The 13,877-nt window shown below is 42.5% G+C and overlaps 3 pseudogenes; all 3 read left to right on the forward strand.

The window, feature by feature from the left end:
- Positions 1-108: 108 nt before the first annotated feature.
- On the forward strand, positions 109-2,298 carry LOC147886787 (uncharacterized; annotated as a pseudogene).
- Positions 2,299-3,214: 916 nt separating this feature from the next.
- On the forward strand, positions 3,215-4,002 carry LOC147886788 (uncharacterized; annotated as a pseudogene).
- Positions 4,003-9,329: 5,327 nt separating this feature from the next.
- LOC147886789 (uncharacterized) lies at positions 9,330-11,126 on the forward strand (annotated as a pseudogene).
- The last annotated feature ends 2,751 nt before the right edge of the window (positions 11,127-13,877 follow it).

Genomic DNA, 13,877 nt, shown 5'->3' on the forward strand with positions numbered 1-13,877 from the left:
AAAAACTAAATTCTAAGCATCCTATTTTAAATATTTTTTTCATTGATTTAGATACACATTACCGGTTGGCGGCCAACACGAGAGATAGTGAAGTATTGAGAGTCTCACATGGAGTATGAAACATGGCTGTGGCTCCTTGAAAATACTAACATAACTCAAGAGGAGTTCAACAGGACAATTGAGACTCTTCAGTATGTAAGTAACAAATTTGATTAGAGGTTTAATAAATTTAATTTAACATTCAAATAATTACTAATATACTATGTGTTTTTGCAGAGCCAAAGAGGTGATGGTCGTGAGATGGTGTCCGGCTACTCGCGACGATGATGACGAGGATGATGATTATCCCCACTTTTCTTTCGTAACTCTCCCTATGTATATAAGCCTGCTTTTGTTTTGTACTTCTTTTGTGAAACTCCTATCAATGAATAATGAAAAAGCAGTTTTTGAAATTGGTGCCTATGAGATGCTTGGTTTTAATGATGGAGGTGCATCCGTCGATGTTCCACCCCATGTGAGAGTTGAGGACACCATTTTATATGAAATGGTAGAGGATTTAATCCTCAATGAAATAATGATTGTGAAGATGATTGCACATGCGAGAAGGCTAGCTATTCTTAAGAGGAGTCTTTGCTTGAAGCAGTCCGCAAACTAGTGTATGAGGGAAGCACTTACTCTATTTTATAAGCCTCCCTCAAGATGTTTAATCTTCAGGCAATGTTTGGATGGAGTAGTGCAAGTGTCGATGCACTTATTAGGTAAGTATGCATATATGTTTTATTATCATTAACACTATGTATTATACTTAGTTCTTAATATCACCTTTTTATGATTTTTTTGGTGTTTTAGATTGCTAGGGGAAAGTTGTTACCGGTGGGTAATCAACTACCCGATAGCCACCCTTAGAGTGCTCGAGGTATTGTGACAAAGCTTGGACATGGATTATGCATGTATACATGCCTGTGTCAATGATTGTGTGCTCTCTCATGGTGAGTATGCCTACACAGAGGCATGTCCCAGATGTGGCTAGAAGAGGTATAAAGATGGCATGCAAACCACCACAATGCCTCGCAATGTCTTGAGACATTTTCCACTTATCCCTTTTTTCCAGTATATTAGAAGCAAAGGGAGCAATATGCTACTTGCATGGCATGCATCAAATCGTAGTACAGATGGAGTCATGAGAGTGCCAATGGATACACCGACATGGGTTCACATTGAGGACACATGGCCGAAATTTAAGATGGAGCCTTGACACTTGAGGCTTGGTTTGGCTACTGATGGAGTGAACCCCTTCGATGAACACTCCACTACTTGGAGTACTTGGTCCGTTGTGCTTGTGAACTACAACATTCCACCATGGGAGACAACAAAAAAGGTAACATCTTTCTCTCTCTTCTTATCCCAGGCAAAGCATAAGGTTAAAAGCGTGGATGTTTATTAGAGCCTCTTATCAAGGAGCTCCAAGAGTTGTGGAAAGGCATCGAGGTGATAGATGTTTCTAGCCCCCCTCGAGATCAATGTGCTTTGGTGAAGGCCATCCTCTTGTGGACGATGCATGACTTTCTAGGCTTTGGAGAGATCTCTGATATGCTCATATCCTATCTTTAAGTGTCATGTTTATATCAACATGTATTGAAAAGTGTGCTCATCCTTCTTGTTTGTATATGTGCTTTAGTTTAACATAGTGCATATCCAATTTGTGGTCCATCGTTAGTCACAGAGAGGCCCGTGCTCCTAAACAAGGTGATATATCCCAACAACCAACGATTCTTGCCTACATCGCATCATGAGTATGTACCTTCCACCAATGGGATGGAGCCATTTCAATGGAGCATGCAACGATGGAAAGAGCATCATGCACAATCCCCTCTTCCTAATGGACCACCGAGAGGTATGTCACGACAGTCAATCTCATTGAGCCTCCTCTATTGGTCAAAATTGAAGATCCAGCATCTTTTGGATCCCATGTATGTGTTCAAAAATGTGGGACAAGCCATATGGCATCATGTAACATGTAAGAGGGATTCACTTTGTGCTAGGAAAGACATGCAAGCCTTTCGTCGTCTCCCTCCCTCAGCTGCACTTCACATGGGACCTCGTGAGAAGATTATCCTTCCCAAGGCACCTTGGATTATGTCCAAAGATTAGCAAGAGCAAATGAGGCAAGTCATTACCTCCATTCGCACCCGCATAGGTTACATGTGGTCCCTCAAGGGTACATTCACAAAAAGCAAGAAGGGAGACTCTGGTCAACTCTATGGACTCAAGAGTCATGCATGTTATAAGATGCTTTAGGTTAAACACTAATCCTTATTTCTTTATTTACACGTGCTCATGTCTTTAATGCAATAATCACATGTATGCTCTTGTTTTATAGTTTATCATTCCAATAGGCATAGGTGGATATGGAGATGCAAAGGTGAGAAGAGCAATCTTCACGGTTGGAGCGGTGGTGAGGTAAAAATGAACAATAACTCCTATTCCATTAGATTCTCTCTCTCTCCAATCACGTGGTTGAATACTTGTATTACTTGTAGGCTTGTGAGCTCCAAAGAGATAGAAATCTCATCCACCCCTGCAACTCGTCTTCTTGCAGTGGAGGCCATTTGTGCTCTTGAGGATGCTTTTCCACGATCCATTCTTGTTAGTCAAGTGCACCTAATACTCCATTTAGTCAAGTGGAGGCCATTTGTGCTCTTGAGGATGCTTTTCCAAGATCCATTCTTGTTAGTCAAGTGCACCTACTACTCCATTTAGTTCATGAGATTGCCATTTGTGGAGCGGTGCACTCTAAGTGGATGTTCTTGTTGGAGAGATTCCTTAAGACACTAAAATATTTTGTCAGATTACGAGCTCAACTTGAGGCAAGCATAGCAGAAGGGTGGATAGTGCAAGAGGCTGCTTTTGTTTATGTCTCTCAATATCTCTCCACCGTTGATCCATCATTGCCTCATCTATGGACCGAAGAGGAGGACCCGAAGATGCACTCCAATATCCCTAGTGAAAGGGACCTTGCTCATCATGGATAGATATTTTTGGTCTATGGTCAATAATTCCTCTCTACTCAATGCTCCCGTAATGACAAAATGCAACAAAAGATCGAGAGAGAGATGCATGGAAGAGGGCACATGGGGGAAGGATAGCACCTCCTTTTTCTAAAGAGCTTGTGAAATTACTTGCTCTCATTAATGTGGAATGGATACATGCTACGATGACCAAAGCTAAGACACAAGGAGTGCAAATCAGCCTTAGGGAATGGGAGTATATAAGACGGTGTATACCAAAGGTAATGAAAAGGTAGTCCATATGTGGATTTACTTGTGTATGTCTTTGTGTATTTTTGTTTGAGTATATGCATTTAAAATCTATTGATTTTGCAAGGCCTTACTTTCAACTCTATGTGATCTCAAGGGTATCATTTTCATACCCAAAAGGTGGATGAGAGTAGAACCACAAGCGATAGTGGAATCATGAGCAACTTTGAGACTACAACCGAAGAGGTGAGGTATTGTGGAACCATAGAAAGAATAATCAAGGTGGATTTTAGAACATTTCACTCGTTTCTCTTCAAGTGTCGATGGTTTGCGGGTGCGGTGATGAAACATGAGAATTATCTATATATGGTGGATTCCACCCATTTTCATTATGGAAATACCGATATATCTTGGTACACCCTACTAGTTGCAAGCAGGTAAAGATATGCAAGAAGTTATAATTAAATTTATAGAAATCAAGTGATCATTGCCTAACCTACTTCTTTTGAATTTTTTTATTGATAGGTCCTATGTGCCATCCCTACATCAAAGAAGACTATGGTATGTCATTCTAGTCACACCACGGAGTAGATCTGTCTTTGCAGAGACAAATGCAGAGTATGTTATTGACCCTAGTATAGCACGCACTATAATAGAAGCCTGTGTTTACCACGAAAATAGACGCGTAAGTACACAAGTCACTGGGACTGGGCATCAGGCGTGTATCCAGCAATATGGCCGATAATAAGCACGGTACTGGTCCAAAAGAAATAAGCATGGTAATAAGTGCGGGTATAACGCGCTTCTATTACCATGCATATACCCGCGTCTATTACCGCGCATATACCCGCTCGTATTACCACTAGATGGATTTTTCAAAAAAACAAAAGAATGCCCATTTGGATTAGGTTCTAAAAAGACCCATCCGGATGGGCATCCCTAAAAAAAAGTAAAAATAAATTTTAGGTATGATTAAAACCAAGCATCTCATAGACAACAATTTCAAAAATTGTTTTTTCATTATTCATGAAGAGTTTTACAAAAGAAGCCCAAAACAAAGACGGGCTTATATACATAGGAGAAGTTACAAAATAAAATTAAGACTAATCATTGTCTTCCTCATCATCATTGCTAGCGGGACGCCATTCACCACCTTCACCTCTTTGGCTCTTAAAAAACACATAAAATATTAGTAATTATTTGATCATTAAATTAAAAATTAATAAACTTCTAATCAAATCTATTACTTACTTGCTAAAGAGTCCCAATTACCCTCTCAAACTCATCTTGAGTTATGTTGCGATTTTCGAGGAGCTATAGCCATGTTTCGTACTCTGTGTGGACCTCTCAATACTTCACTATCTCTCAAGTCAGTCATCTCGCCAACCAGTAATGTGTGCCTAAATCAATAAAAAATGTTTAGGATATGATACTTAGAGTTTAGTGTTTAATGGTTTTTATTTAAAATAATCAAAAGACTTACAAATTTGTTTTTTCAAGTAGCCTTCCCTCTAGAGCCATAATGCGTAGGGACCTGGTGGTTGCTCGTATACTGCTCGACCACCAGTTGTGCTCTCCACCGGCTATGGCGTAATCCTACTCTCCATCATGGGCATTTTTCGGATGGTAATTTCTATCCAATTCTGTCACTTGCTTGCCTGCCACCCATCGGATACTAGACTCCTTGTTTTTTAGCAAGAGCTTTACATGCTCTTCAAGCCATTGCTATGAAAACTGGTGTTCCGGTGGATTTGGATACCAGATGTGCATGCAAGTTTCTATGTAGTTTAGGAGACTCACATTTTGATCCCGAAATTTTATAAAACAATTCTGATACGTTGAACGTATCAGATTGTTTAAGTGAGTCCGTAATCTCCTACTAGTAGCAGTATCAAGATCCACATCTCCACTTCGGTGGGTATGATAATATAGACCATGCCCATCGGGCGTCGGTCTATCTGTGTCCTCATTCTTTGCAGGAGTTGAAAGTGGTGAAACATGAGGAGAGTCAACATCCCCTCCACCAAAGCAACATCATCCATTGGAGCGGCGTGAGTGTCTTTCGCTACCAGAAAATTGATGATAACCCTCTGAAGAGCCTCCACGTGCAGGAGAAGGTTAATGCAAGAGAAGTGGAGAGGGAGCTTGTGAAGGCAATGGAGAGAGTTGATGTGGTGGAAATGGGGAGGGACCCTGTGTGACAGCAACGAAGAGGGTCAGTAAGAGGGAAGTGTAGAAGGCGGTGCCATAGGCGTGGACTAGTGGCGTTTCTCCATATGGAGAGGTATATGGAGGCGTAGAGTACATCCCATAAGTACTAAGCTCTTCGGATGTATATCACCCAACAACGAGACCGTAAGCTGCTCTTACTCTACCCGGGCATGCAAAGCGGCCTGAATATCAACTGGACTAGCCGCGCCTAAGTAGCTAGTTTCTGACCCTCTGAACTGGGCATCATCTGTGGCCTGAGCCTCCGCCTATGATAGTCCATCATTTACAAAATTGCCTATACTATGAAAATGATTCGAAGAAGATAAAGCCATAATCTGAGATAAGAACAAAATAGATATTTTAATAATATGCTCTCTGTCTCTCTCTCTCTCTCTTAATATAATTTTTAACTAGTGTCTAATTAGAGCACATTAAACAAAGAGCGAGAGAGAGAGAGAGAGAGAGAGAGAGGAATCAATTTGGAGTGTTTGTTATGGGCCACCCAAGGGACACATTGAAGAGGGGAAGAAGGAGAGAGAGTTCATTGGAGTGTACATGGGGGTGCACTTCAAATGGGAGGAGAGAGAGATCAATGTGTCATCCAAGGCACATTGATGGGGAGGAGATAGGGAGAGTGCACATTATGAGGGGAGAGAGAGGAAATGTGCACATGGAGGTGCACATTGAGAAGGGAAGAGAGAGATCAATGTGCCATCCAAGGAGAAAGAGAGAGAATGTGCACATTGAGAAGAGAAGAAAGAGAGTGTGTGTATATGTGCACATTAATGTGCACATACACACTCAATGTGCACATCAGAGTGCACATTGAAGGGGGGAGAGAGAGATCAATGTGCCATCCAAGGCACATCAATAGGGTCCTAGGAGAGAGAGAGAGAGAGTGCACATTAAGAGGGGAGAGAGAGGGAATGTGTACATGGAGGTGCACATTGAGACGGGAAGAGAGAGAGAGTGTGTATATATGCACATTAATATGCATGTGTATGTACACATTTATGCGCATATACACACTCAATATAAATGTATATCTTATTTTTATAAATATCAAAAAATTATTTTATTTTCATATTAACGATCTTATTTTATTTTTATGAAACCTAGTGTATATGTGTGTGAATCCTAGGTGTGTGAAATCTTATGTGAGGGAGGAATCCTATGTGAAGTAGGAATCCTATGTGAGGGGGAGAATCCTATGTCTAGAGGAGATCTTACGTGGGTGCCTCTCATCTATAAAAGAGAGGCATACCTTCACTTAAGCTCTCTACATCTCTCATCTAAACTCTCTAAATCTATCTACTAATCTCTCTACTTCTCTCATCCAAGCTATCTAATCTCTCTACTAATCTTCAATCTGTGTAGTTGCCATTATCTATTGGAGCCTAAGTGGAGTCTATTGGTGCTTCTTCTATTGGTGCCTCTTCTATTTGTCCCTCTTCTACTTGGTCTCACATATGGAGGTAAGTGCTCTCACCCTTTTTAGTATGAGAGAGAGAATGTGCACATGATGAGGGTGCACATTGAGGGATGGAGAGGAAGAGAGAGAGATCAATGTGCCATCCAAGGCACATTGAGTGTGTATGTGCACATATACACACTCAATGTGTACATTGGAGTGTACATTGAGAGGGGGGAGAGAGGGAATGTACACATGGGGATGCACATTGAGGGAGGGAGAGTGGAAATGTGCATATGGGAATGCACATTGAGAGGGGGGAGAGAGGGAGTGTGCACATGGGGATGCACATTGAGGGAGGGAGAGAGGAAATGTGCATGTAGGAATGCACATTGAGGAAGGGAGAGGGAGGGGGAGGGAGAGCGAGAGGGAGGGAATACACACTCAATGTGCACATTAAAGTGCACATTGAGAGGAGGGAATGTGCACATGGGGATGCACATTGAGGAAGGGAGAGAGGAAATGTGCATATGGGAATTCACATTGAGGGAAGAGGCAGAGGGAGAGGAAATACACACTCAATGTGCACATTATTTGCATATTGAGGAAGAAAGCACATTGAGGGGAGAGGGAGAGGGAATACACACTCAATGTGCACATTATTTGCATATTGAGGAAGAAAGCACATTGGAATGCTTGATATATTCCAATGTATAATATGCACATTACAATGCATATTATTACAATGCATTAAGCACTCCAATGTGCACTCTAAAATGCACATTGACAAATGGAGAGAGAAATAGCACATTGGAATGCAATAAACATTTCAATGTGCACATTTAATATGCACATTGAAATACTTATTGCATTCCAAGTTTCAATGTGCACTTGAAGCATTCCAATATGCACTCTAATGTGCACATTGAAAGAAAGAGAAAAAAAAACACATTAGACTGCAATAAGCATTCCAATGTGCACATCTAATGTACACATTGAAATGCTTATTGCATTCCAATGTGCAATGTGCATCTTGGAGTGCACATTGGAATGCTTGAAGCACTCCAATGTACACTCTAATGTGCACATTGAAAGAGGGAGAAAAAAAAGCACATTGGAATGCAATAAGAATTCCAATGTGCACATCTTATGTGCACATTGAAATGCTTATTGCATTCCAATGTGCAATGTGCATCTTGGAGTGCACATTGGAAGACTTGAAGCACTCCAATGTCCACTCTAAAATGCAAATTGATGTGTGTGTATGTATGTTTGCAATGCATGTGTGTGTATATGCAAGATGCACATTAATGCATGCATGTGTGAGCATGCAAAATGCACATTAGGTGTGTGCATGTGTGTGTATGATGCATGTGTGTGTGTATATGTGCATATGTATGCATGTGTGTGTGTATGTGTATGCATGTGTGTGTGTATATGTGCGTGTGTATGTGTGTGTGTATGTGTGTATGTGTGTGCATAGAGGGAGAGAAAGAAGCACTTACATTGCTTCTTGAAGAGGGGGAGATGGTGTTCGATGTTGAGGGTGTGGAGGGGAAGAGAGAGAAAGAGAGAGAGGGGGGTGGGGAGTGTGGCTAAGGTGAAGGAAGCTCCTTCTCGTGTGGCTGTTGCTACACCAAATCTTGCAAAAAGAGGGGCAAAAAGCGGTCGCCTGCCTCTACCCCTCTTATTATATAAAAAATTTTAAATTTGATGTTACTACGGATATTACCATGCCAGTTACCGTGCTTATTCCCTCTCTGTAAAGTATCCATGACGTGTTTGGATTTTGCTCTTGGCATATCTTTTTTTGTCATGTGTGTACATGACATGCTAGAAAGTAGCTAAGACATAGGATTGTAATATTCTATGCACATTTTGTAAGCATAGACTTAGGATAAGGAGAATCAAATAATTTTTATAAATTCAATATTGAAGTGATCATTTAGTTTTGTAAAATTATCTTGGTAGTGTTATTTTTTGTCACAAGTATTTCAAAAATTATTATAAATCCTTGTTCATGCGTGTAGAACGAATAGGACGATGAGGGACCGCAGGCGGGTCCATAATACACTCGATGGTTGGCCGATCGCTTGCCATGCCCATGCACAAGGTGTAAAAGGGACATTGCACATCTTCGACGCGTATGCTTGGCACACGTTGAAGATTGGGGCTTATGGGAGGATCCACGAAAGCATACATGAGAAAAGACAATGGATCCATGAATGTTGCAAAGATCAACATTGCTCCACATTGGAGCATCATTGATGGTGGAGCACAAAGGAAAAGGGAGGAGTGTATACGACAAGAGGCCATCACAGGAGTTTCAACCCCCCCGAGGTCGGCACATCAAGAGGGGTTTATGAGATGAAGGTGCATGTGCATCCGACGATGTTCTACCCCATGTGAAGAAACCCCATGTGAGGATTGAGGACACCATTTTACATGAAATGGTGGAGGATTTACTCCTCAATGAAGCCAATAATGATTGTGAGGATGATTGCACATGCGAGGAGGTCAGGCAATTTTCAGAAGAGTCCTTGCTTGAAGCAGCCCGAAAACCGGTGTATCAGAAAAGTACTTACTATATTTTGCGAGCCTCCCTTGAGATCTTGAATCTTCAGGTGATGTTTGGATGGAGTAGTGCAAGTATCGATGTGCTTCTTAGGTAAGTATCTTTATATATGGCAATATCGTTAACATCGTGTATTATACTTATTTCTTAATATCATTTCTTTTCATGATTTTTTGGTATGTTTTAGATTGCTAGGGAATTTGTTATGGGTAGGTAATCAATTTTCCAATAGCCATCGAAGTGCTCGAGGTATTGTGACTAGCTTGGGGATGGACTATGTGCACATACATGCATGTGTCAATGATTGTATGCTATTTCGTGGTGAGTATGCCTATGCAGATACATGTCCCAAATGTGGAGAGAAGAGGTAGAAGGATGTCATACAAACCACCACAGTGCTTCGCAAGGTGTTGAGACATTTTTCACTTATCCCTCGTGTCAACATATGTTTAGAAGCAAAGGGAGTAGCACACTAGTCACTTGGCATGCATCAAATTGTAGTACGGATGGAGTGATAAGAGTGCCAGCAAATACACCGGCATGGGGTCACATTGAAGATACATGGCCAGAGTTTACGGTGGAGCCTCGACACTTGAGGCTTGGTTTGGCTACTGATGGAGTGAACCCCTTCGGTGAACATTCCACTACTTGGAGTACTTGGCCGGTTGTAATTGTGAACTACAGCATTCCACCATGAGAGACAACAAAAAAGGCAACATCTTTCTCTCTCTTCTCATCCTAGGAAAGCATAAGGTTAAAAACATGGATGTTTACCTAGATCCTCTTATCGACCGAGGAGCTACAGGTGTTGTGGAGAGGCATCGAGGTGATGGATGTTTCTAGGCCCCCTTGAGATCGACATGTTTTGGTGAAGGGCATCCTCTTGTGGATGATGCATGACTTTACAGGCTTTGGAGAGATCTCTAGTATGCTCATATCTTATCTTTGAGTACTATGTATATATCAAAGTGTATTAAAAAATGTGCACATCCTTCTTGCTTGTATGCATGTGCTAGGTTTATCCACATCTGGGCATAGAGCATGTCCAATTTGTGGTCCATCATTGGTGACAGAGGGGCTCGTGCTCCTAAACAAAGTGATATATCCCAACAACCATAGATTATTGCCTACATCACATCCCAAGTATGTACCTTCCACCAATGGGATGAAGCCATTTCAATGGAACATGCAAGATTGGGCAAAGCATTGGGAGGAGCATCATGCGAAATCTCCTTCTCCTAATGGACCACCGAGAGGTATGTCATGACATTCGATCTTGATTAGCCTTCCCTATTGGTCAAAATTGAAGATCTAACACCTTTTGCATCCCATGCACATGTTCAAGATTGTGGGACAAGCCATATGGGATCATGTAACGGATAAGAGGGATTCACTTGGTGCTAGGGAAGACATGCAAGCCGTTCCGTGTCTCCCTCTCTCAGCTACACCTCACATGGGGCCTCATGGGAAGATTATCCTTCCCAAGGCACCTTGGATTATGTCCAAAATAGAGCAAGAGAAAATGAAGCAAGTCATTACCTCCATCCGCACCCCCACCGGCTACATGCGATCTCTCAAGGGTACATTCACAAAAAGCAAGAAGGGAGGTTTGACTCAACTCTATGGACTCAAGAGTCATGATTGGCATAAGATGCTTCAGGTTAAACACTAATCTTTTTTTCTTTTCTTATATGTACTTATGTCTTTAATGCGATAATCACATGTATGCTTTTGTTTTATGGTTTGTCATTCCAATAGGCATAAGTGGATGTGGAGATGCAAAGGTGAAGAGAACAATCTTCAAGGTTGGAGAGGTGGTGAGGTAATATACAATAACTCCTATTCCAATCATGATTCTCTCTCTTTCTCAATCATGCGACTAAATACGTGTATTACTTGTAGGTTTGTGAGCTCCAAAGAGATAGAAATCTCTTCCATTCTTGCAGCTCGTCTTCTTGCAGTGGAGGCTATTTGTGCTCTCGAGGATGCTTTTCCACGATCTATTCTTGTTAGTCAAGTGCACTTACTACTCCATTTAGTTGATGAGATTGCCAGTTGTGGTGCGGTGCAGTACTCTAGGTGGGTGTTCTTATTGGAGAGATTCCTCAAGACACTAAAAGATTTTGTCAGATTACAAGCTCAACTGGAGGCAAGTATGGCAGAAGGGTGGATAGTGCAAGAGGCTTTTGTCTATGTCTCTCAATATCTCTTTACCATTGATCCATCATTGCCTTGTCTATGGACCGAAGAAGAGGATCCGAAGATGCATTCCAACATCCCTAGTGGAAAAGGGACCTTGTTCATCATGGATAGATGTTTTCGGGCTATGGTAAATAACTACTCTCTACTCAATGCTCCCGTGATGACAAAATGGGTGGATATGTTTGTGGAAGCATGTGCAACAAGAGATAGAGAAAGAGATGCATGGAAGAGGGCACATGGAAGAAGGAGAGCACGTCCTTTTCCTAAAGAGCTTGCATAATTTCTCACTCTCATTGATGTAGAATAGATACATACTACGATGAACAAAGCTAAGGCACAAGGAGAGCAAATTAGCTCTAGAGAATGGGAGTATGCAAGAGGGTGCATGCCAAAGGTAACGAAAAAATAGTTCATATGTGAATTTGCTTATGCATATGTCTTTGTGTTTATTTGTTTGAGTATATGCATTTAAAATCTATTTATTTTTGAGACATCCCCAACCCATCCCAACTCCCTGATCAAGCTAGTCTGGGATTAGGCTGGCAGACCTCCGCATCCTATCGGTATGGCCAGGATTCCCCTGGCCCCGATGGACTAACTTAGAGGCGTCCTAACCTCGGAGGACTGCCCCCAAGTGGTGGAGCGGTAGGGGGAGAGTAAAAGAGAGAGAGAGAGAGAGAGAGAGAGAGAGAGAGAGAGAGAGGGAGAGAGTGGTTCCTGGCATGAATGAGAGAGAGAGAGAGTAGCTCCTTGCATGGATGAGAGAGAGAGAGAGAGTAACTCCTTGCATGGATGAGAGAGAGAGAGAGAGTAGCTCCTTGCATGGATGAGAGAGAGAGAGAGTAGCTTCTAGCATGGGGGAGAGAGAGAGAGAGACTAACTTCTTGCATGAGTGAGAGGGAGGGAGAGAGGGAGAGAGAGAGAAAGAGAGAGAGAGAGAATGCTGACAGGCTAACGACATGCTCATACTGTGCAACCATTATGATAATTAACCAATCAAGTACATCACTAACAAGACTGATAATTTACTCCCTCACAGGCAAGGGTTTCCCTACAACAACGAAATAACATTAACAACTAAGAATTATGAATGAGCTGCCACGCAGCCTAGCCTTCCAGTTCGCCTGCAGCAGCAGCAAGGTTGATCATTAGGAACACATGACATCTCAGAAAAAAGAATTCTTACTTAAACAACCCACTTGTATAATACCACAATTAATAGAGAAATTAGCTTAAAACAGATCACAGCACACTGGTTGAAAGCCCTGGACCCTTATGGGCTCGACCGGGCCACCCATCCTCCCGCTCCAACCTACGGATGGGGAGAAACTCGCTTCTTAGCAACAGGGATCTGACACCACCACCCATCGATGGCCGTCCCTCGTCCTCGGCGAGCCAGAGTGTAAGATTCCCAAAATTCTGAAGGTAAATTTTTTTTTCTCAGCTTCTAATTCTGTTTCTTCTCTCGCTCTTTCCCTGCGGGCAAGCGATCGTTTATCTCTCTTCTCTCTCTCTCCTGCATGTAAGGAGTTAACCTCACTCTATCTCTCTCTCTCTTCCTCTCTCTCTCCTTCTCTCTCTCTCTCGACGAGCAGAACTCTCCCTCTTTCTCTTATTCTTCCTCTCTCTCTCTCTTCCTCTCTTTCTTTCTCTTTCTCTCCTTCTCTCTCCCTTCTCTCTCCTTCTCTTCCCTTCTCTTTCTCTCTCTTTTCTCTCTCTCTTCCTCTCTTTCCCTCTCTTTCTCTTCCTCTCTCTCCCTCTCTCTCTCTCTCTCTCTCTCTCTCTCTTTTTCTCTCCTTCTCTCTCTTTCTCTTCCTCTCTCTCTCTCTCTCTCTCTCTCTCTCTCTCTCTCTCTTTTTCTCTCTTTCTCTTCCTCTCTCTCTCTCTCTTTCTCTCTCTCTTTCTCTCTCTCTCTCTTTCTCTCTCGGTCTGAACTGCCTCACGGTGGCGCTGAGGGTGACCACCAAGTTAATTATAGTAAGCTTTTTTTTTATTTTTAGGCGGCTGCCTTGCGGCCGCCGCCATGCATGCGCGCGAAGCAAGGGGGGGGGGTCTCGAACCACCCCGCCTCCTCGCCTATAAGAGGACCGGGAGGGGACGTGCGCAGGGGGACGAGCCATCAGCAGTGCAGCAGCGGGGGAGGAAGACACCAGCGAGCGGGGCAGCAGCAACCAGGCGCACCCAGCAGCGAGCCTAGTGCTGCACACCTTCAGGCGCCTAG

This window comes from Dipteris shenzhenensis, chromosome 24 (assembly GCF_047967505.1).
Source record: "Dipteris shenzhenensis isolate YYH24624 ecotype China chromosome 24, Dip_SZ_1.0, whole genome shotgun sequence".
In the NCBI taxonomy this organism is placed as follows: domain Eukaryota; kingdom Viridiplantae; phylum Streptophyta; class Polypodiopsida; order Gleicheniales; family Dipteridaceae; genus Dipteris; species Dipteris shenzhenensis.